Source organism: Musca domestica, unplaced genomic scaffold, assembly GCF_030504385.1.
Source record: "Musca domestica strain aabys unplaced genomic scaffold, Musca_domestica.polishedcontigs.V.1.1 5, whole genome shotgun sequence".
Classification (NCBI taxonomy): domain Eukaryota; kingdom Metazoa; phylum Arthropoda; class Insecta; order Diptera; family Muscidae; genus Musca; species Musca domestica.
Window position 1 is genome coordinate 4949810 of NW_026712346.1, and position 24694 is coordinate 4974503.

General features: G+C 35.3%; 1 long non-coding RNA gene across 1 annotated transcript; it reads right to left on the minus strand.

The window, feature by feature from the left end:
- Positions 1 to 7056: 7056 nt before the first annotated feature.
- On the minus strand, positions 7057 to 19775 carry LOC109613981 (uncharacterized). Its single transcript, XR_009343509.1, has 5 exons — positions 16182 to 19775; positions 15912 to 16030; positions 7836 to 8857; positions 7639 to 7778; positions 7057 to 7568 (listed from the first exon to the last, which is right to left on the minus strand). It is a non-coding gene; the product is annotated as an uncharacterized LOC109613981 (long non-coding RNA).
- Positions 19776 to 24694: the final 4919 nt, after the last annotated feature.

The window sequence follows — 24694 nt, forward strand, 5'->3', positions numbered from 1 at the left end:
AGGGCAATAAATGCGAACTGTACTTTGTTTACAAAAATACATAGACAGACGGAAGGATACGCATAAATCGACTCAGAATGTGATTCTCTGCAGATCATCAAAAGGAACTATGGGTTTATCTCGTTTCCTTTTGCCTGTTAAAGACAAATTCACAAAGACATAATACCCTGACCACCTTGTGGCGTAGAGTATAAATATTCACTACGTTTACATGCTCTCTGGATAACTCCTCGCCTGCTCTCTGAAAAGAAAAAAAGTCATTCCAACAACAATTAGCGGCACACATCTATTCCCGCTTCTATGCAAAGAAAAAGGAACAATTTTCCTCTTCCCTTCTCAAACCTTCCCTTCACCTGTTGCTGAACAACTACTCACATCGACATGTCTTATAGTCAATCTCTTTTATGCATTGCATCTTTCTCATGGTTGTTTTGTTTTGAAGGGAAGCGGGGGAAAAATGCGTGTTGCTAAGTTTGGATGACTTATTTTTTCTTTGCGAACGTTAGAATTTGTTTCTGGTGTTGATGTATTGGCGTGGGCGAGGAGTTATTACGGAGAGGAAGCGAGAAGTTACTGCATTGGTGGTTGTTTTTAATTCGTATGTATCTCTTGTTGTTCGTTGCAATCTTACGGTGGTTGATTGATGATCTTGTATTTTGGTAAATGCATTCAGTGTGTTTGAGACTTTCGTCGCGTTAAGTGTGCTAAAGAAGTGAATTATTTTTATACCCTACACCACATAGTGGTAAGGGTATTATGTCTTTGTTTGTAACATGGAGAAGGAAACGAGATAGACCCATAGTTACTTTTGAGAACCTTCATAGAATCACTTTCTGAGTCGATTTATGCATGTCCGTCCGTCTGTCCGTCCGTCCGTCCGTCCGTCCGTCCGTCCGTCTGTCCATGTATTCTTGTGAACAAAATGCAGGTCGCATTTATTATCCGATTGAGTTGAAATTTTCCAAACAATATTTTTTTGTCCCAAGGACGAACCCTATTGAAATTGGTGAGAATCGGATCAAATTTAGATATAGCTCCCATATATATCTTCATCCGATTTCGGGTTAAATGAGCACCAAATGTCAACTATCAGTCCAAATTACCTGAATTTTGGCACACCCAACCGACTTCAGCCTAGAAGCAAGTATATCAAAATTTGAATTTTAATCGGTTCAGATATAGCTATAGCTCCCATATATATCTTTCATCCGATTTGATCTTTAAGTCCCTCACATTCCTACTATGCACTCCACAACCGTGATATTTGGTACCAGATATAAGGTACAGCCCAGAAATAGCTGTTTGTAATTTTATCGAAATCGGTTCAGATTTGGATATAGCTCCCATATATATCTTCATCCGATTTCGGGTTAATTGACCACCAAATGGCCAATATCAGCCCAAATGGCCCGAATTTTGGCACATGTGACCGAGATTAGCCTTAAAGTAAATACAACAAATTTGGAGAAAATCGGTTCAGATTTGGATATAGCTCCCATATATATCTTCATCCGATTTCGGGTTAATTGACCACCAAATGGCCAATATCAGCCCAAATGGCCCGAATTTTGGCATATGTGACCGAGATTAGCCTTAAAGCAAATACAACAAATTTGGAGAAAATCGGTTCAGAGACAGCTATAGCTCCCATATATATGTTTTATCCGATTTGGTGTTTAAGCCTCTCACATTCGTAATATGCACTCCACAAGAATGATATTTGGTACCAGATATAAGATACAGCCCAGAAATAGCTGTTTGTAATTTTATCGAAATCGGTTCAGATTTGGATATAGCTCCCATATATATCTTCATCCGATTTCGGGTTAATTGTGCACCAAATGGCCGATATAAGTCCAAATGGACTGAATTTTAGTACATCGGACCAAATTCAGCCTAGAAGCAAGTATATCAAACTTAGTGAAAATCGGTTCAGATATAGATATAGCAACCATATATATGTTTCATCCGATTTAGTGTTTTAGTCCCTTACATTCGTAATGTTCACTCCACAACCGTGATATTTGGTACCAGGTATTAGATGGAGCACAGGAATAGCTGTTTTAAATTTTATCGAAATCGGTTCAGATTTGGATATAGCTCCTATATATATATCTTCATCCGATTTCGGGTTATTGACCACCAAATGGCCGTAATAGCATCAATTTTGGCAAATCCGACCGAAACCAGCTTAAATCCCTCACATTCGTAATATGCACTCCACAGAAATGATATTTGGTACTAGTTATCAGATAAAGCCCAAAAATAGTTGATTTTAATTTTATTAAAATCTGTTCCGATTTGGATATGCCTCCCATATATATCTTCATCCGATTTCGTGTTAATTGTGCATCAAATGGCCAATATCAGCCCAAATGGCATGAATTTTGGCAAATCCGACCGAAACCAGCCTATAGGCAAGTACACACATTTTAGTAAAAATCGGTTCAGATATAGCTCTAGCTCCATATATATGTTTCATCCGATTTGCTCTTTAAGTCCCTTACATTCGTAATATACTCTTCACAGGAATGATATTTGGTACCAGATATCAGATAAAGCCCAAAAATAGTCGATTTTGATTTTATAAAAATTGGTACATCAAATTTAGTGAAAATCGGTCGGATACAGCTATAGCTCCTATATATAGACCTTTCATCCGATTTGTACTTTAAGTCCCTCAAATTCGAAAAATGTACGATACAAGAATAATATTTGGTATCAGATGCAGCCAAGAAATATCTTCTTTTTCAGTTTTACAAATATCGGTTCAGATTTGGATATACCTCCTATATATATCTTCATCCAATTTCGTGTTGATTGCGCACCAAATGTCCAATATCAGCCCAAATGTCCTGGGTTTTGGCAAATCTGACCGAATTCAGCCTAGAATCAAATACATCAAACTTGGTGAAAATCGGTTCAGATATAGCTATAGTTCGTAAAATGCACGATAGAATTAGATAGATTTTGATTTTGTACCAAATATCTTATAGAGCTCTGAAATGCTCTGTATAAACCTTTTTACGAGAGCTCTACTAAATATGCATAGTGGTGTAGGGTATCATATAGTCGGCCCCGCCCGACTTTTGAGCTTTCCTTACTGGTTTAAGAAGTGAAACAGATCCAGTAAATGGTGAAATATGGAGAGTAATGTAAGTACAGCAAAATGTCCTTTCTGTGAGGAAGTATTTTCAATATCGGACAGTCTTTTTACTCACATTAAAACCCATTACTGTCCGGCAGGAACAACTTTTATGTGTTATTTTAAAGATTGTTTTTTGACTTTTGGTTCAAAGGGGAGCTATAAAAAACATGTTCTTAGACATGGACACAGTAGTAAGGGAACAGAGTATTATAATACGAGAAACATTATTGAACCGGAGCCCAACATCGAAGCGGTAAATGTGGAGGAAATTGAATTAGAAAGTGTCAATGAGTATATTAGCGGCAGCGAAAGGAGTTACAAGAAAAACTTGGATGAAATAAGCCGTTCAATTAGTATGTTTCTGATTCGGTTGCATTCCTTTAATAACATTTCTCGCTTAAACATAATTTCTATTCAAAAGTTAATTGATGAATTCTTACTAGATCCACTATTCATGTTTATCGAACTTTGCCTTCAAAATGCCGGTTTTAGTAAAGATATAGTACCTGCAATGTTTGATGATGTTAAATACATTTTTAAGGGAGTTATTTCAGAGCATAAACATACTAAAATGACAAAAGATATGGGTTTGTTTGAAGAGGCAACATTTTTCAATGTAAAAAATGATCCGAAATCAAAAGCCATGACAATGCCAATTGATTTTCAATTTAAAAAAATGTTTGAAAAAAAAATTTTCTGCAAGATGTTTTAATGGTGAATAATGTAAGCAAAAAAAATTGATCTACCCCAAAAAGACTCTAGTTCCATATCTTTTTTGTACCTGGACGATTTCGGTATTAACAATTCTCTAGGTTCGAAATCGACTAAGAATTCTGTTTGTAACTTCTACTACAGTTTCCCTTGCATTCCAAGAAAATCCTCAAAATTTAATGAAGTATTTTTAGCTGTCATCACTAGAAACTGAGGGCATAGAAATAAGTACAAAAAATGGGACAATAAAAGTCCATTTCATACTAGGCTTAGTTTTAGGAGATAATTTAGGTTTGAACATTACATTAGGCTTTCAAAAATCATTTTCGGCAAAAAAATTTTGCCGATTTTGTTTAATGAATCAAAAACAGAATCACAAAATGCAGTCGAAGAAAATCCTCCTGTAATTGGAAATAGGGGAAATTATGCTTTGTCATTTGAGAGGAATGAAATAAATGATATTCCAACATTTCACGCCACAGAAAAGGGGGGATAACCCACCCAATTTTATGCAAATCATTGATTTATTTCATAAAAACAATGCAATATGTAAGCATTGACCAAATAAATAAAAGGCTGACATCATTCTCTTATTGTACAAATAATAAGGGCACAGAAAAGATAAAAATATCACTAAAAGAATTAGAATGTGGTAAGCTGAAGTTATCAGCAAGACAGATTATGTCATTTTGATACTATTTCCCTATATTAATTGGGGAGTATATACCCCAAAACGATGTTGTATATTCATATGTTTTAAATTTCTTGAGATTCATATAGACGAAAATCTTATATTAAATATATAAACAGATATAGAAATAGTTAACAAAGTATTTGTGATGTTATTTAAGTGTACACGGACTCACTATCCTACCATTTAAAAAAAAATGTGGACCTTTGCGAAATATCTGGAATTTTAAATATAAAGGAAAGCACAGAGAATTTAAAATTTACTCACATATAATTACATCTCGCAAAAATATTCCAAAATCGTTTTCTTTTAAGCATCAAATGCAATTTGCTAACTTTTTGTTAAATGGTAAATTTGCGGAAAGTAGTGTTTTCAGAAAAAAGATTTTTGAGAAAAATATTGAAAAAGACATATTGCAAAAATTGAAGTACGACAAATTTAATTTGTTTGCTGAAGCAGTACTATTGGACTACAAGTACGAAAATACGTCATTTGTGTGCACAATAAAAGGAGAAATATTCGCAATAGTTTGTATAATTGAAACCAGCAATTACATTTTTGTATATTGCAAAAAAACTCACATTGTCTACGACCCACATTTTGGGGCGTTCCGATTTTTAGATTATATAGACAATTTCGTAATTTTACACATAAATGACATAACGGGTCCCCCAACAAATATATTAAAAACAGCTACTAACAGGAAATATATTAAATCTAAAGAATTTTATTATATTATCCCATAGAAGTTGAACACGCCTACAGCCGATGACTACATTGAAAATTTATCAAACATGTGGAAGCTGAAACACTTACAAAAACAACTTTATCGGCAAGTAACTCTAATTCTTAGTTATATTCCATTGACTATTACCATTTATGTACTATTTCTTTGCATTTCAGAACACTGTATTACTCATGAAGTGTTGAGCATATTGACACCACGGCATATAGAGATATTATTTCAGGGCTTGGCAGTAGGAGATATGGCGATATTTCAAAATAATTTAACACGGTGGCAACTAGAATCCAACAATGCGGAAAAACACCTAAAACACATACCAATTTGGAATCCACAGTTTGTGGTTTTGCCAAACAACCAGTTCCAGCAGTTAAGGATGTGCTGATGGATTCACAGAATGGGAAATTGCTTTTAAGGTATTATGCAACGCATATTTTTTAACGATGAACAGCGCAACTTACTCATCAACACACTTGCAAAGTATATTGAGGCTAAGGGATATCCTTGTTCACTTGCGGATAGTGATGAGATAGAAAATCAAATTTGCTTGCTATTTACAACGGAGTCGAAGGTAAGCGCTGTATTTATATGCCAACATAATTGTCTTTTAATATAATCTTTAAATTCAATTTCATTTAGGATTATTACACTTCAGGAAAAGGGGGTAGGTTGTATAATAAAATATACAATTTAAAACGATACACCAAAAGTCTAACGAAGGAGAAAGAACCTATTTGTGGATCTGTGAATGAAACGATCGAAAGCAAAAAAAATGGTAAATACAACTTCATTCATATAGGAATATATCAATATTTATATATTATTTATTTTTAAATATATATCATTAGTTTTTAGTCCCAGAAGCTGAGTCAGATTTCGCTCTCCGTTGTATTCGAAACCAAGATACTACAGCTGACGAATTCGATATTTACTGGAGAAAATATTCTCAGCTTAGATTTTCCCAAATTGAAAATTCAGAGAGCACAAATGACATTTTGAAATGTTGGCCATTTTTGAATTTTTTTTTCTCCCAAAGATCGATATCGATTTTGTGCTCAAATACCCTAAATCCTTTTCTTATTTTAAAATGGCCAATTTACGAGAGAAAAATTTGACACTTAATAGCATCCAAAATTTCTTCCAAAATCGTAACTAATATCGATAAATACGACAAAGGTAAGATGAGTTTTAATTTAATTGACAGTACACGTATTTATTTCAAAATTATATCACCATATATATATATATATATATATATATATATATATATATATATATATATATATATATATATATATATATTTATTTTTTTTTTTATTTAAATGATACAAATGCTTCGGCATTTTTAGTCCTTTGAACTTTAAATTATAATTATAATCATACCTTGTATGATTGAATTATCCCATAAAAACTTTTAATTGTTATGTAGTGCTCTACTAAATTAGCAAAGTGGTGTAGGGTATCGTAGAGTCGGCCCCGCCCGTTTTTAAGACTTTCTTTAATGGTTTAGTTGATAAAAATATTTTCACATATACAACAATGTTTGTTCATTTTTATTTTTTAATTTGATAAAAAATTTAGCACATATACAATCAGCTTTGTTAAATATCAAAGCAAAATTCGATCAAGAAATGTTCATATGTACAAATCCTTTGTTGATCTTTTGTGAAATACAAACCCAAAAAAATATGTACATACACACAGATTTATGTATAAATGTTATGTATGTGTCTTGTGTGACAACAAAAAGAAAAAACAAGGAAGTAATTGTATGTGATATTTATATATTAAGGGAATTAAATGATTACATATATAATTTTAGCTTTTACGCTAAATTTAAATTTAAAATTTCGTTTTGTATCATAGATATTTTTGATTTCATTTCATAAAAAAGGTTTGAATAAAGTTGTAAAAAAATATATGATTCATCAGGAAATTGTAAATTAAATACAAAGAATATTTTAAACAATAAATCTACATCCGTTAAAACTTTTAAAATTGGAAAACGTATTCCATCGAAATAAATGCGTATTTGTTTGACACTATGCGGTTCTCTTGTAACAAGCAGTAGAGGCTGGATATTGGTATTGCGCAGTTTCAACAGTTCCACTTTAAGATCCATTCTTTGTTGTTTTCGACAACAAGAGCAAATTAATTATGCGAATCAGGTATGGAGTACTTCCGTTTATTTTTTGCGCCAGTTTTGTCAGTGATTAGCCTTTGTTGCGGTGGAAAAAGATAGTGCAAATTCCAAAATATGAAGAAAATTTTCGATTCTGAAATGAAATGGTGATATAATTTTGAAATAAATACGTGTACTGTCAATTAAATTAAAACTCATCTTACCTTTGTCGTATTTATCGATATTAGTTACGATTTTGGAAGAAATTTTGCATGCTATTAAGTGTCAAATTTTTCTCTCGTAAATTGGCCATTTTAAAATAAGAAAAGGATTTAGGGTATTTGAGCACAAAATCGATATCGATCTTTGGGAGAAAAAAATTTCATAAATGAATTTTTATCGAAATAAATAATTTACTTACCAAATTAATTCCAGAAGGCCTTTTTTGTACTCCGGCCAACATTTCAAAATGTCATTTGTGCTCTCTGAATTTTCAATTTGGGAAAATCTAAGCTGAGAATATTTTCTCCAGTAAATATCGAATTCGTCAGCTGTAGTATCTTGGTTTCGAATACAACGGAGAGCGAAATCTGACTCAGCTTCTGGGACTAAAAACTAATGATATATATTTAAAAATAAATAATATATAAATATTGATATATTCCTATATGAATTTTTTTTGCTTTGGATCGTTTCATTCACAGATCCACAAATAGGTTCTTTCTCCTTCGTTAGACTTTTGGTGTATCGTTTTAAATTGTATATTTTATTATACAACCTACCCCTTTTTTCTGAAGTGTAATAATCGTAAATGAAATTGAATTTAAAGATTATATTAAAAGACAATTATGTTGGCATATAAATACAGCGCTTACCTTCGACTCCGTTGCAAATAGCAAGCAAATTTGATTTTCTATCTCATCACTATCCGCAAGTGAACAAGGATATCCCTTAGCCTCAATATACTTTGCAAGTGTGTTGATGAGTAAGTTGCGCTGTTCATCGTTAAAAAATGTGCGTTGCATAATACCTTAAAAGCAATTTCCCATTCTGTGAATCCATCAGCACATCTTTAACTGCTGGAACTGGTTTTTTGACAAAACCACAAACTGTGGATTCCAAACTGGTATGTGTTTTAGGTGTTTTTTCAGCATTGTTGGATTCTAGTTGCCACCGTGTTAAATTCTTTTGAAATATCGCCATATCTCCTACTGCCAAGCCCTGAAATAATATCTCGATATGCCGTGGTGTCAATATGCTCAACACTTCATGAGTAATACGGTGTTCTGAAATGCAAAGAAATAGTACATAAATGGTAATAGTTAATGGAATATAACTAAGAATTAGAGTTACTTGCCGATAAAGTTATTTTTGTAAGTGTTTCAGCTTCCACATGTTTGATAAATTTTCAATGTAGTCATCGGCTGTAGGCGTGTTCAACTTCTATGGGATAATATAATAAAATTCTTTAGATTTAATATATTTCCTGTTAGTAGCTGTTTTTAATATATTTGTTGGGGGACCCGTTATGTCATTTATGTGTAAAATTACGAAATTGTCTATATAATCTAAAAATCGGACCGCACCAAAATGTGGGTCGTAGACAATGTGAGTTTTTTTGCAATATACAAAAATGTAATTGCTGGTTTCATTTATACAAACTATTGCGATTATTTCTCCTTTTATTGTGCACACAAATGACGTATTTTCGTACTTGTAGTCCAATAGTACTGCTTCAGCAAACAAATTAAATTTGTCGTACTTCAATTTTTGCAATATGTCTTTTTCAATATTTTTCTCAAAAATATTTTTTCTGAAAACACTACTTTCCGCAAATTTATCATTTAACAAAAAGTTAGCAAATTTCATTTGATGCTTAAAAGAAAACGATTTTGGAATATTTTTGCGAGATGTAATTATATGTGAGTAAATTTTGAATTCTCTGTGCTTTCCTTTATATTTAAAATTCCAGATATTTCGCAAAGGTCCACATTTTTTTTTAAAATGGTAGGATAGTGAGTCCGTGGACACTTAAATAACATCACAAATACTTTGTTAACTATTTCTATATCTGTTTATATATTTAATATAAGATTTTCGTCTATATGAATCTCAAGAAATTTAAAACATATGAATATACAACATCGTTTTGGGGTATATACTCCCCAATTAATATAGGGAAATTGTATCAAAATGACATAATCTGTCTTGCTGATAACTTCAGCTTACCACATTCTAATTCTTTTAGTGATATTTTTATCTTTTCTGTGCCCTTATTATTTGTACAATAAGAGAATGATGTCAGCCTTTTACTTATTTGGTCAATGCTTACATATTGCATTGTTTTTATGAAATAAATCAATGATTTGCATAAAATTGGGTGGGCTATCCCCCCTTTTCTGTGGCGTGAAATGTTGGAATATCATTTATTTCATTCCTCTCAAATGACAAAGCATAATTTACCCTATTTCCAATTACAGGAGGATTTTCTTCGACTGCATTTTGTGATTCTGTCTTTGATTCATTAAACAAAATCGGCAAAATTTGTTTGCCGAAAATGATTTTTGAAAGCCTAATGTAATGTTCAAACCTAAATTATCTCCTAAAACTAAGCCTAGTATGAAATGGACTTTTATTGTCCCATTTTTTGTACTTATTTCTATGCCCTCAGTTTCTAGTGATGACAGCTAAAAATACTTCATTAAATTTTGAGGATTTTCTTGGAATGCAAGGGAAACTGTAGTAGAAGTTACAAACAGAATTCTTAGTCGATTTCGAACCTAGAGAATTATTAATACCGAAATCGTCCAGGTACAAAAAAGATATGGAACTAGAGTCTTTTTGGGGTAGATCAATTTTTTTTTGCTTCCATTATTCACCATTAAAACATCTTGCAGAAAATTTTTTTTTCAAACATTTTTTAAATTGAAAATCTATTGGCATTGTCATGGCTTTTGATTTCGGATCATTTTTTACATTGAAAAATGTTGCCTCTTCAAACAAACCCATATCTTTTGTCATTTTAGTATGTTTATGCTCTGAAATAACTCCCTTAAAAATGTATTTAACATCATCAAACATTGCAGGTACTATATCTTTACTAAAACCGGCATTTTGAAGGCAAAGTTCGATAAACATGAATAGTGGATCTAGTAAGAATTCATCAATTAACTTTTGAATAGAAATTATGTTTAAGCGAGAAATGTTATTAAAGGAATGCAACCGAATCAGAAACATACTAATTGAACGGCTTATTTCATCCAAGTTTTTCTTGTAACTCCTTTCGCTGCCGCTAATATACTCATTGACACTTTTTAATTCAATTTCCTCCACATTTACCGCTTCGATGTTGGGCTCCGGTTCAATAATGTTTCTCGTATTATAATACTCTGTTCCCTTACTACTGTGTCCATGTCTAAGAACATGTTTTTTATAGCTCCCCTTTGAACCAAAAGTCAAAAAACAATCTTTAAAATAACACATAAAAGTTGTTCCTGCCGGACAGTAATGGGTTTTAATGTGAGTAAAAAGACTGTCCGATATTGAAAATACTTCCTCACAGAAAGGACATTTTACTGTACTTACATTACTCTCCATATTTCACCATTTACTGGATCTGTTTCACTTCTTAAAAAATAATTCACTTCTTTAGCACACTTAACGCGACGAAAGTCTCAAACACACTGAATGCATTTACCAAAATACAAGATCATCAATCAACCACCGTAAGATTGCAACGAACAACAAGAGATACATACGAATTAAAAACAACCACCAATGCAGTAACTTCTCGCTTCCTCTCCGTAATAACTCCTCGCTCTCGCCAATACATCAACACCAGAAACAAATTCTAACGTTCGCAAAGAAAAAATAAGTCATCCAAACTTAGCAACACGCATTTTTTCCCCGCTTCCCTTCAAAACAAAACAACCATGAGAAAGATGCAATGCATAAAAGAAATTGACTATAAGACATGTTGATGTGAGTAGTTGTTCAGCAACAGGTGAAGGGAAGGGTTGAGAAGGGAAGAGGAAAATTGTTCTTTTTTCTTTGCATAGAAGCGGAAATAGATGTGTGCCGCTAATTGTTATTGGAATGACTTTTTTTCTTTTCAGAGAGCAGACGAGGAGTTATCCAGAGAGCATGTAAACGTAGTGAATATTTATACTCTACGCCACAAGGTGGTCAGGGTATTATGTCTTTGTGAATTTGTCTGTAACAGGCAAAAGGAAACGAGATAGACCCATAGTTCCTTTTGATGATCTGCAGAGAATCACATTCTGAGTCGATTTATGCGTATCCGTCCGTCTGTCCATGTATTTTTGCGAACAAAGTACAGTTCGCATTTATTGCCCTATTCAGATGAAATTTCGCACAAATAACAATATTTGGGGAAATATATCAACTACAGGTCAGAAATACATTTGCTAAATTTTATCGAGATCGGTTCAGATTTGGATATAGCTACCATATATAACTTCGTCCGATTTACCTTTGATTGTGCACCAAACGTCTAATATTTGCCCAAATTTGATGAAATTTGGCACTTACGACCGAATTGAGTCTAGAAGCTAGTATGTCAAATTTGGTGAAGATCGGTTCAGATATAGTTATAGCTCCCATATATACTGTTCATCCGATTTGTCATATTTGTTACCCACAGCCGTAATATGTATTTCTTGTATTTGTTGGTTGGTCTCTGACATTCTATTATGCTTGTATCCAATTTGATTTCTGTTGTTGGTGGTCATGTATTTTATTTTTTCACGGTTGTATATTTATGTACATACATATGTTATTGGAGGTATGTATATTCATACATACATATGTAGTGTATTGCTGCTCAACGTCTTTCTTTATGACCGCCAATTTTTGTTCAAATTCACTTTAAAGATTTTTGCAACAAATAAAATTGCTTGCTATAAATACAACATAGAAGTTCTTTAACAACAAGTGTCGATGTTGGTCTACAATATTACAGCTCTCCCACAAAAAATACCTGTCAATTCTCATTATTTTAACGACTTTAAACTGAATTTTTGTCTCTATACGCAAAAAACTAAGTTTGGTATCAAATTTTACAAACAATGTACTTTGTAATAAAGTAATAAACAATAATATGGCATATTACAAAAAAAAATTATTAAAAATGGTCCAACAAATTTAATAATTGTTTTGGTCAAACACGTTTGTTGATGGCTTTTTTTGTGACTTGTTGGTGTTCGATAAAGATTTCCCACTACGTTTGAAATTTTTTATCGACTTCTTTTTGTCGAATGGTGATGAAGCTTTTAATCAAAATTTTCTGTGTAATTAAACAATGCAAAAAAAAAAAAAAAAATAGCGACAATTTTTCATATATTCTATACTTCTCAAAGCATGAAAACACTTATAATCTTAACGTGCTTTTAAAGGTGGGCTGTTCCTTTAGTAAACAATTATTGCCGGCATAGATTTTACGAAAATGAAAATGTTAAATGTCAATGCTTAGAAATTGTAACAAAAACATGCATTTCAATCATTCTAGGAATATTGTAGGTTAGGTTACGTTGAAAAAAGAGGCGAAGCAATTCGTCGCATGCCCTGTTGGGCATACACTTAAGCCAGCATAGGCCTGTTGTGTGCTTTAGACTAAGGGTTTTTTTTGAAGAAGGCGGGCAGTTTACAGTCTGTTATATTTGAATTTCAGTTGCCTTTATGATATTTATTAACTGTCTTATATCATTTATCATGGTCTGATTAAGGTCTGGTATGGAGTCGTTTCCTAAGAATTAGGATCTGATATTTGCAAACGCTGGACATTGGTAGAGAAAATGTTGCAATGTTTCGTCATCTTCCCCACATGCCCTGCATATGCTGTTTTCTGCACAGATGAGCTTGTAGGCCCAGGTGCCGCGTAAGGATGCCTGTTACCTCACTGACCTCTTAATTACCTAGTAATAAAAGGTTCTTCGTTTTTATCTCATCGGGATCGCCCCATAACATTTTTGTGGTTTTCTCTACACCCTCATTGTTCCATAGGGATATGTGGGCGTTTTTGCCCATGTCGTTAACACTAGACGTGGCGCTTTTAGCGGCTCTGGATTGTCTACGTTTATTGTTGCTAATTCCCGGCCCGTTTTGGTGAGAGAGTTTGCTATCTCGTTACCCCTAACTCCCGCATGACTTGGTACTCATATAATGCGTACTACGCCGTGTTCAAAGTAGTTGTTGATTGAATTTATACATCCCAAAACAGTTTTTGAAGTTACTGTTTTGGATGTTATAGTCTTGCTGTCCGTTAGGACGTTAACGGTAGCCGGTCTCGTGTTGGCATTAACCAGTTCAGACACTTTGCAATAGCCCGGACCTCCGCTTGTAGGATCGTATTGTGATCCACGTCGACCTGAACCTTAAGGCTGCGACGGCCGCTTCATACCGTATTCTATTGGGTACACAAATAGAATTGTCTCTAATGCCCTAGTTGGTGTTGTTCTCATAGCGCCGCCGATGCTAAGCAGCACATTCTTTGGACTTTCTGTAGCATTTTGATGTTACATTTTTATCCATAGCTGCCTAAGATCTAATTACGCTTTTGAATAGCCAGTGTGTCATCTTTGGATTGAAGCCTCATTTACACGTTGTCCAACATCTATGAGCTTTGTTTGCTCTTTCTTGGATGTGGTCCCTCCAATTAAGTTTCCTATGTAGAATCACACCCACATATTTAAACTTATTGGGAGTATTGATTGTCTTGTTCTGGAAGACCGGTTCAACGATATGGCCCAGTTTTCTTTTCCTAGTGAATAGACATATCTCAGTTTTTTCCGGGTTAACGTTAAGACCTCTCGGTCTAGCCCAGTTACATGCACGTTTCAGAGCCGACTCGGCCCTTCTGCACAGCAAGTTAGGGATCTTTCCCTCAGGAGTATTTTAACGTTGTCTGCATAACAGACTGGTTCAAAGCGTTCATTGGTTAAAGTCCTTAGGTGATAATATCCATCCCTGTGGAGTTCGTTTTACGTTCCATGGTTTTGAGTAAGAACGATGTTAGACTTATCGGTCGATAAGACATGGTTATTTCGTTACTTGCCTTCCCAGGTTTGGGTATAAAAACTACCCTCGATTCCTGCCAGACTTTAGTGGTATACGCAAAATTTAGGCACGCGTTGAAAATCCCGGCAAAGTTAAACGATATAAGGTCCACTTCCTTTTGGAGCAGAGCCGGAAGACCACTTCTGGTGCCGCTGCCTTAAACGGTTTGAAACTTCTGATAGCTTCCTTTACCATCGATTCATCAATTTTACGTGCTTCCTCAGACGCAATCCTTTTATCTTCCGATATATCCACGTGTGTCGTGATGCTGTACTCATCAGAAGCCCTAAGAACTCTTCTATTGTTTCCATCTTGTTACCCGTATCATCTACCATTGTGTCGGCTTGTGTATGGGTTTTTGAAAGAAACTTTTTAATTTTTGAAACATCATTCACGCTATCAACCTGTTCGCAGAAAAGCTTCCAGAAGTTTCGGTTAGCTGTTCTCACAATCTTGTTGTATTCTTTAAGCTTGTTATGGCTGCTGTCCCAGAATTCTGCTAGTTTTTTACGCCGAGCTCTGTTGCAAAGTCTTCGGACCTTTGTTACGAATTTCCCCTGTAATCCAGGTTTTTTTTTCGTAGGCAGCATTTCTCGAAAGACTTTACCGGGGTCTCCGTTAACCTATTGAAATCTCTGTCTACGTCATCTGCAAAGACAAATGAAGATATAGACAACGAAAAGTTGGTTTTGTCTTTTTATCCAGGTGGCTCTCATCATGTTTTGCATAGTCAACATGCTTATTTATGCGTTCAAGCCACTCGACTTCGAAAACACATTTTATCGGTTTTCAAGAATTTTACTTGATTATTCCTGAATTTTTCGATGTCATCACGTACTTTTCACATTTCTTTTATTATGGAACAATTTTTAAATGATAAACATCCTACAGTTTATAATATTTTTAACATTTTACAATTGAGTGACTTCAATATTCTCACTCAAACCCCTTAAACTATATTGACGACATCTGTTGATCCGAATTTTTTTGAAGATAAACGGTGAGAGCATTTCGTTGTCTATATTTTCATTTGTTTATATCGTCTGTGCTCAGGCATAGAATTCTCTGCGCTAGCCTCTCTTTTACTAGTCTCCCATACTTCATCCAGTCATCCTTGGATTTGTTCCGGAAAAGTATTGGGTTCGGCGGCGGCCGTGTTAGTTCAAACCTTATATACCAATGATTGGAGAAAGAGTAATCTTCCGAAAACCCTCCAATTCTGAATCTCGTTTATAAGATTTCCTGAACAAAAAGTAATGTCTAAAATCTCCTCCCTAATTTTGTTTCCAAAGGTCGCTTTATTCCTAATGTTAAGAATTATTAGGTCGTTAGTATTTTGATAATCTAGTATGGACTGGCCCCTTTTATTGGTGTTAGTACTACTCTCACGCAATGTGGTGAGAGTTTGTTTTGTTTTGCTTACCAGTAGCTGCAGTTCCGACGTAGGTGGTAATGTCGTCATGTCGAACGGTTGGTATATAGACGCTAGGTATATGTTTCCATTCCCCTGCCTCAGTACTGTTGCGTCCGATGTTGACAACCCTGGGGAGAAAAGAAGTTTTTTGACATATTATACAAGTTCTCTGTCGAGGCCCTGCATTGGCATAGAATAGTTGGTAGTTAATATGGTTTAGTCCAGAGACCTTGTTCTGAACTGTCCAAGGTTCCTGAAATAAGCCACTGTGAATCTTACCTGAATTTATTAGTTTCATCAGAGCCAAGGTTGCCGTCTCGCTCCGATGAAGGTTGACCTGGATGACCTCGATCATTGGTCCTCCAGTAGATGGGCTTCTTGAGAGTCGGTAATATTGTCACCGACTCCCTGTTCTGTGTTGCTCGGTGGGTCTTCTTTCTCCTCCACGCTGCTACACTTGGTGTCCTCGTCTCCGATCCTCACCTTATTATTTTTGAACCTGACAGCCTTCGAGACATAGAAGGGCATGGCACTTAGTCTTTGTCAGACTGGCCATGGAGAGATTGTCAACTCCAATCACAAGGAGAGGGTCATCCTCCTTCTTCTCCCTGTGAAAGACTTCCCACCTCTTCACGTCAAAAGTCTTACTCCAAAGACTTTGAGCATACGTTCCGTCTCGAATTTGCTGCCAAATCCTCTGACGTAAACCGTCGTTTTAGTTAGGCGAGGAATTTCGTTTCACCTCACCAACTTGAGGTTGCCGTTTTCCCATGGTTTTTTTTATCTTCTCGATAATCCCCTTTAGGGCGCCAGTGTTGGCATGCGCAGCAAACTTGAAGAACATTTTGTTATTCTTCATGCCGCTGCTCACGATAGGTATTGGATCTCCACCTTCCATGATGTGATCCAAGATTTTGTTGACCATTTCATCTAATGCTTCCAAATGGTCTTTATGTAAGCTGCCTGAACCTTTGTTGGTATCGATCAATGCATAATGCATTTCGTCCCTCAACTCTTTTTTGGCTGTCTTTGCGTAAGAAGGCGGCATCGTACCCGTTTACTCGGTCCGTTTCCTCTTCTGTTGGAAACCCCCTGGTTTAGCAGTCGATTTCACGGTCGTCGAAAGGATTCCTGTTACAGCCTCCTTTGCGAGGTTCTTGACTTAGTTTGCCCGGAGCATCTGCAGGTGGGAAGCTCTTTTTCTTTTTCGACGGCCTCGCACTGCTCTGTTCTCAGGGGTCCTCTTCCGTGCCTACAACGGAGTGGGGGAGTATTTGCAGCCCCTTTACAACATCCTGTGCCTTGGCGTTTTTGCTATTATGTTGCCTTTTGAGCCTTCGCCGTTTCATTCTGGTTGTGAGCTTCGCCAAGCTATCACTCACTTCTTCTATCGTCTCTTCCTTTGTAGGGATTCGCAGGATGGTAGTATTGTGGCCACTGCTGTCGGACTCGGAGTCTGAGGCGCTACCTGTCGTTGAAGACTGGGTCGAGTGTATGCCTCCCCTGAGTTCCTCAGACCCTCTGTCTGTTTTGTTGCTCGAAGGCTGCGTGCTTGTAGCAATACCTTCGACCACAGATGCCAAGACACCCACATCTACGGGAGAAATTTGCATACGATCGTTGGATGACGACAGGGTGTGACTCGTGGTTGGATCACAAACACCCGCCGGTACTGGGTTATTTAGGCCCTGCACCGTAACTTTTTCTTTCCTTCTTCCATATTTATTTTTCTTTTTTTAGGGGATCATCCCCGTAGTCAGTTTTTTGTCAGCGGGGAGTAAAATGGTACTAAGATTAATCTAAATATTTACCATTATGGATTTTAACATGCCATTATGTGGACAAAACTAAATACCTTATAATATGGTCCTCTAATTCATAATTACTTTTGATTTGAAAATGATGCTAAAACCTTTATAATAATGACTAACCTTTAAACCCCTAACCAGTACTTTTTTATACCCTACACCACAAGGTAGTCAGGGTATTATGTCTTTGTGCATTTGTTTGTAACAGGCAGAAGGAAACGAGATAGACCCATAGTTCCTTTTGATGATCTGCATAGAATCACATTCTGAGTCGATTTATGCATGTCCGTCCGTCCGTCTGTCCATGTATTTTTGTAAACAAAGTACAGGTCGCATTTATTGCCCGATCCAGATGAAATTTTGCAAAGGTCTTTCGTTTGGCCCAAGGACGAACCCTATTGAAATTGGAGATAATCGGTCAAAATTTAGATATAGCTCCCATATATACCTTCGTCCGATTTGCCTTTTATTGTGCACCAAACGTGTAATATCAGACCGAATTGTATGGAATTTTGCATATACACCCAAATTAGGCCTGAAAATATGTATGCCACATTTGATCGAAATCGGTTCAGATATAGCTATAGCTCCCATATATATTGTTCATCCGATTTGTTATTTTTGTCCACCGACGCCGTAATATGCACTATGCAACAACAATATTTGGGGAAATATATCAAATGCAGCTCAGAAATACCTTTGCTTAATTTTACCGAGATCGGTTCAGATTTGGATGTAGCTCCCATATATAACTTCGTCCGATTTACCTTTTATTGTGCACCAAACGTCTAATATTTGCCCAAATGGGAAGGAATTTGGCACATACGACCGAATTGAGACTAGGAGCACGCTCATTTACATACTTTATGGGGTCCCTAACTGTTATAAAACGATGACACCTTATTTTTATATCCTCAACCATTCTATGGAGGGTATATTATTGTCATTCCGTTTGTAACTCCACGAAATATTTATAATAGACCCTACAAGGTATATATATTATGGATCAGCGTAAAATTCTAAGATGATCTAGCGGTGTCCGTCTGTTTGTCTGAAGGGTACAATTTTGCATACATGCATAGATTACCAATAGGGAAAGTAATTTCGTAAATGGGCCATGTCGGTTTACGTTTTCGTATAGCACCATAAAACGGTAACCCCCGATATTCGGTATTTTCATGATTTTAACTACATTATTTACCGGAATTATTTGAAGTTCGTAATGTGTACTACAGCCTATGACAAAAATTTTTGTATGCAAGTCCACGTCTTCGTATAGCCCCCATATAACGGTACCCCCCGATGATCGGTATTTTGATGATTTCAGCAACATTTTATGCAGGTTCATGTCTTCGTTAAGCCCCCATATAACAGCAACATTATTCACCGGAATCGTTTCAAATTTGAAAGATCTAAATGGGTGCTACAATTTATGGAAAAACATTTCGTATGGAGGTCCAAGTCTCCGTATAGCCCACGACACTCCATATTTTCATGATTTTTACGACATTATTCACCGCAATTGTAAAAAATTTCGTATTTGAAGTTCGTAATGAGCACTACAGCCTATGACAAAAAAATTCGTATGCAGGTCCCCGTATTCGTATAGTCCACATATAACGGTTTTCATTTAAATGGTAGTTTTCCGATTTTTTTATTTTTTCATGTTCCTACGAAATGGTATTTTTTGGATTTGTTTTATTTCTATTTAAAGACCACAAAATATGCGTATATAAAACTTTTAATGCATATAAAAGCAAAAGGGGTAGTGAAGCACACTGGGTTCAGCTAAAGGTTTTAGCAATATTTTCCAAATGAATAGTAACTATGAATTCGTAGCTTTTAGAAGACCATGTTGTTAGATATTTAGTTTTAATCCATCTAATTGATCAGGGTAAAATCATATGTCAATTAATCCGTCTGTGTGTGCGGCCGTTCGTTGAAATCTCAATAAAGGCTTAGAAGCTAAGATGCCAAATAAGGGCAAAATAAATTGAAAAATGTGACCAAGATCCTGGAAATAGCTGAAATCAGCGAATACCTTCATATAAAAGTTATACAATTATTTGAAAGAATGTGTTGTTCTTACTAAAATCTCAAATTATCGACATTTGAGGAATTTGAAAGGGGCTTTATAAATTGAGGGTGGCTATATCACAATGTAGACCAACCTGACACATATTTTGTACAAATGATTTTTCACGTAACCCCTAGGACTGTATCAAATTAAAAACTATATCGTCACTTTTGCGGAGTAGAGAACAAACTATTTGAGGCCCTTTGTGTATGGTTAAGCTATATAAAATGGAACCTAAAAAAGTTTGATCCGGGATCCCCCTTTTGGGATTTTTATCTACCAACCGAAAATTTTTCCAATCCCCTGATTGTCTGCGGCGCAGTGTAATTACTGACGATAGTCGTAATTGTGAGTTAAGGTTACCTTTAAGGGTTCGGAAGAATTTTTCATAGGATATGAATCCTTTTCTTACTAAATTCGCTCCAATATTTTGTCCGCATATTGCAGACCCAATGAATTTTACATTTTGAGTTCTCATTAGATAGATTATTTCCTATCTAGTCAATTTTATGGAGTTTTGGACCCCAGAATAAATAGTAAATTGTAAATTGAAATTCTGGCAATATGACTTTAATTTAACTATCATAAATTAAGTTTCATCGGTTTAAAAAAGATAGAGACCTCATAAAGTATGTTAAAGAGTAGCAATCTTTGTCGATTACCGTTCACTATTTGCAATTACGGTAGAGGTCATTCAATTGAATATGCGTCTTTCAGACTATGCACAGGCTTCTATATTATTCGGCGCAGTGTAATTACTGCCATAGTATATATATACATTGTTATAGCCCCCCATATAAGGGTACCTATCCATATTCGGTACTTTATGGATATTAGACACACTTACAACGGAATAATACAATATTTATAGTAGTGGCTTATATCTCCACTATGGAGACAATTTCTATAGAGATCAACGTTGTATTATAGCTCCCATATAATTGCACCAATCGATATTCAGTATTTTGACGATTTTAGCATCGTAATTGTAATAAAATTGTGATTGTAAAAATCCGAGGCTGTACATTGCCCATATAATTCTCGGCTGAGTTTAACTGCTATTTTAATAGTTAATTCTGTTTCTCTGAAACTTTTTGATGTAGATATCGCTATAACTAGGTATTCGTCTGGACAAGTTGTGATACCCACTTTTAAGGCTTTTAGTTTATGAAGTCTATATAAATTTTGTAATTCCTTGAGCGGCAAATATGCTGCCATATACAATGTTATGTTTGGCCGATACTACAGTTTATCTATTTTATGCTCTTAAGTTTAGAGTTTAGAAAGTTGTCTAAACAGAATAGTTTATTCAAAAAAACATTTATTAAGTTCCTTGAGTTTCTTAAGCGATGATTCCATACCCTTTCTATTATTTTGTACAGCTATCACAGTGTATTGTCTTTGTGTATTTGTTTGTAATATAGGGATGGAAGCGAGATAGGCCCATAGTTCCATTTGATGATCTGCATAGAATCACTTTCTGAGTCGATTTACGCGTGTCCATCATTTTGAATGCATTTTTGTAAGCAAATTACAGGTCGCATTTATTGCCCAATCAAGATGAACTTTTGCAGAAATCATCTATAGCTCCCATATACTTTGTTCTTCCAATTTGTTATTTTTATCCTTCACAACCGGTAACAGAATAACATAATCAACATAACATAATCTATCAAGATGAACTTTTGCACAAATCATTTGTTTAGCCGAAAGACGAACCCTATTGAAATTGGAGGTAATTGATCAAAATATAGACAAAGGTCCCATATATTGTTCGTGTAATGTGTAAAATTAGTCTAAATGGGATGGAATTTGGCACTTTAAACTATAAACTTTTATTATCCTAAAAAGAAATTTTACTTGTTTTTGGGAAAAATTGGGCGTGCTGAATTCCATCAATACGAACAGCGGGGTAGTTGCGGAAGATTCTTTCTGCTTCCCACAAAGCAAGTAGTAGTCGATAAGGGGTCTGGCTTAAACTTTTTGCAGATCAATCTGCATCGCTGCAACTAAAATTCCAATGGTTCAGGAGCCCGATAATTCAACAATCGGGTCTCCGGGCTTAAAGGCAAGAACTATATAGTGTTCGCCTTCACAAGAACTTTTATAGTTGCGTACAGCAACTTAAAGCAAATACTTCTTTCTAATTTCGGTAAGGGAGACATCACTTCCGTAAGGCTGGATTGAGGTAGTAGTAGTATAAACCACAACTGATAGCCTAAATTTACATGCCCTACAAAGTCCCGGACCCACTGATGTCATGGATTTGTTAAAGGAAGTTAGCAGTACATGCGACATCATCCTAGAATGTGACGCAAACGACCATCACATCTACTGAGGAAGAAACGACAGTAATGTCCTGGACCTGTAAAAGCAAATGGTAGTTACAAGCGACATCATCCTAGTTTGTTTATTCTCAAAAACAATCTTAGAATATCTAATAAGGGTAACATTCCGACAATTCAGAAAAGTTTAAGATGGGGCGTCATTGACATCGCCCTTTCCAATATGGATGACTCTGCTATTCTGAAGAAGGAAAGTATATGATATTCTTCCAGGTGTCAAAATGCGGTGTCGGTGCATAATGCTGCCTGATTTTGCAATATACTGTCTAGAAGCCCAAATCTGTATTCAGTATAAAGCACGACGATGGTACGGACTATCGACCTCCTATCAGTTCCCTCGTCCATGAATGTAAGGTGGTAGTGAGATGAAAAACTTATAGAAAACATAATAAGCTACCTGTTGTATATTTCAGTATTTACTTTATTAATATGGAGGCAACCCTTTAATGTTAAATGTTCCCTGACAGTCATAGTAGAAAAATACTATATTAATATTCTTCTACCATGCTTTTTTTGATGATATCAAGCTTTTGAGGTTTCCCGTTGAAATGAACAATATTAACCTTATCCATGTTAAAGTGTAGAGATAAGTTACCACATAAATCTTCAATGCTGTTTATGCATTTTTCATGGCAGATGATGAAAAATCATCGGCAAACTGAAAAAGGTTGCAGTTCTCAATTAATCTCAATAGTCAATTGTTTGATGTAATGCAGCAGTGTAAATATTGAAAAGTATAGCGTTTAAGCCGCTGCCTTGTGGGAGACCATTACAAACCGAGATGGATTTGTTACCAACATTTAATGATACGAGTGTTGAGTCCTGATTTGAAAAGAATTAAGGATAATTTGCCAATATCTATATTATCAAAAGCTTTCTCGATGTTTATACAAGCCCCAACAACTGCATTTTTATTTTTTGTGAATTTCCATGGTGTTCACTATGTCATTTATACAATTTGTGGTGGATCTTCCTAACAAAAAAGCATATGATTTTTATACCCTCCACCTTGGGTATCATAATCAGCATAAAATTCTAAGCCGATTTAACGATGTCCATCTGTCTGTCTGTTGAAATCACGATACAGGCCACATTATTTGACGTAGAGCAAAAAAATTTAGCAGAATAATTTGTATTGTGTCTAGGATGGTTGGTATTGAAAATGATAATATCGGTCGGCGTTTTGATATAATCCCATATAACGGTACCTCCCGAGATTCAGTATTTTGATGATTTTTGCCAAATTTTTTCATGGATTTGTCTAAAAATTGGTGTTTGTTGATCATAGTGGGTTCTACCTCCAGTGGCGAAACATTGTATGTATAGGTTCATGTTTGGGAATAGCCCCCATATAACGGTACCTCCCGATATTCGGTATTTTGATGATTTTTGTCACATTTTCCCGGAAACATTGCATGTATAGAACCACGATTTGGTATTTCCCCCATATAAAGGTATATGTTGTAGTACATACTTGAAGTCAAATGTACACAGTGCTAATCGTTCAGTTTTATATAACGTAGTAGTCATAGCTTTCTGAAAACTATTATACCAACGATTTTCTTTTAACTTTCAATAAACTTTCAATACATTAGGTTATGGGCCCAGAAAGCGCATAAAAAATGTCTTATTCTGGTATTCCACAAATTGAAAGATTAAAGGGCCGAGAAAATTGGGAACAATGGAAGTTCGCTGTGAGGGCATACTTCGAAATGGAAGGGCTATGGAGTTCTGTGGAAGGTATAGAAACAGATGTCACAAAAAACGTGAATGCCCGTTCCAAACTGATTTTATTGTTGGATCCCATAATTTTTGTTCACATTCAAAAGACTACGTCTGCAAAAGAAATTTGGAATAATTTGTCAAAAGCTTTTGAAGATTCTGGGCTTACACGAAGAGTAAGTTTGCTTAGAACACTTATTACAACAAAAATGGAGGATTGTGTTTCAATGGAAGAATTTGTGAACATTATAATGTCGACTGCAGGAAAGCTGGCTGGTACTGGAATGAATGTATCTGATGAATGGATTGGTACATTGATGTTGGCTGGACTCCCTGAGTATTATCAACCTATGATAATGGGTATTGAGAGTTCCGGTGTACAAATATCTGGTGATTACGTAAAAACAATGCTCTTACAAGATGTGCATTCTAGCAGTTCAAAAGTAGCAGCTTTAGTCGGAAAGTCAAGAAAAAAAGAACCAAATTAAGAATACTTTCAAGAAAGTAGAATGCTATGGATGTCGTGGGTATGGTCACATTAAGAAGAATTGCCCCAATTCAAACAAAGACGTTGAATCAAGAAAAACGTTGACTGCGTTTACCGCAAGAAACTCAACAGATGAGTGGTATTTCGATTCGGGTGCTACATCTCATATGTGCAAAAACAATATGTTATTTACAAATCTAAAAAACCGTCCCCAATTTGAGATTATAACAGCTAATAATTCGATAATGAAAGGAAGTGAAATGGGCAATGTCAAACTGGATGTTTCAATAAATGGAAAAAATGATAATATCGTGCTAAGTGATGTTTTGTATCTACCCGACACACATACCAAC